This window comes from Hipposideros armiger, unplaced genomic scaffold (genome assembly GCF_001890085.2).
Source record: "Hipposideros armiger isolate ML-2016 unplaced genomic scaffold, ASM189008v1 scaffold_118, whole genome shotgun sequence".
In the NCBI taxonomy this organism is placed as follows: Eukaryota; Metazoa; Chordata; class Mammalia; order Chiroptera; family Hipposideridae; genus Hipposideros; species Hipposideros armiger.
This window is the reverse complement of record NW_017731468.1, coordinates 2226951-2227836: the sequence shown is the minus strand read 5'-3', so window position 1 is coordinate 2227836 and position 886 is coordinate 2226951. Positions and strand designations below refer to the sequence as shown.

General features: G+C 37.1%; 1 long non-coding RNA gene across 3 annotated transcripts in view; it reads right to left on the bottom strand.

The window, feature by feature from the left end:
• The window catches only part of LOC109385546 (uncharacterized), a 145359-nt gene that overhangs the window by 106438 nt on the left and 38035 nt on the right, over positions 1 to 886 (bottom strand). For all 3 annotated transcript variants that reach the window (XR_002124649.1, XR_002124647.1, XR_002124648.1), the window contains one exon: positions 702 to 839. This is a non-coding gene — a long non-coding RNA (uncharacterized LOC109385546). The remainder of the gene's footprint in view (positions 1 to 701; positions 840 to 886) is intronic.

Below are 886 nucleotides of genomic sequence, written 5' to 3'. Positions count from 1 at the left end.
ACTCCCATGTTTGTTGCAGCATTATTTACAATAACCAAGACATGGAAAAAACCTAAGGGCTCATCAACAGATGAATGTATAAAGAATTTGTGATATATATACATATATACATACAAATACATATACATACATATTCAGCCATAAAAAAGGAAACCCTGCCATTTGCAATAACATGGATGAACTGCGGAGCATTACTCTAAGTGAAATTAGTCAGAAAGAGAAAGACAAACATCATATGATCTTATTTATATGTGAAATCTCAATAAACAAAAACAACAGTAACTCATAAATACAGAAAACACATTGATGGTTGCCACAGGTAGGGGTTGGAGGGTAAGCAAAAAGGATAAAGGTGGTCAAAAGGTACAAACCTTCAGTTATAAAATAAGTAACAGGGATATAGTACATGGCAGGGTGACCACAGTTAACAATACTGTATCATGGATTTGAGCATTGCTAAGACAGTGAATCTTAAAAGTTATCAAACACACAAACACAAAAATGGTAACTGTGATCATGGATGTTAACTAGATTAATGTGGTGATCATTTTGCAATATAAATGTATATTAAATCATTATGTTTTACCCCTGAAACTAATATAATGCTATATGTCCATTATACCTCAATAAAAGAATTAAAGTAAATTAGTAGAATGCAGCATTTTTAGCAAGGCGGTCAGCACTGTCCCAGGGACACTCACCACCATGACGCTGCGGTACCACTCCACCGCCACTCAAGGCGAGGACTCCATCAGCTCCGCCTGTGCTCCATGCAGCACCAAGTCATTGAACAACAACAGCACCTGGTTCCAGGTGGAGAAGAAGGTGCGAGAAATGACCTGGAAGGGAAGCCAAACAAATAATAAAATTGCAAACCCTCTCCTAT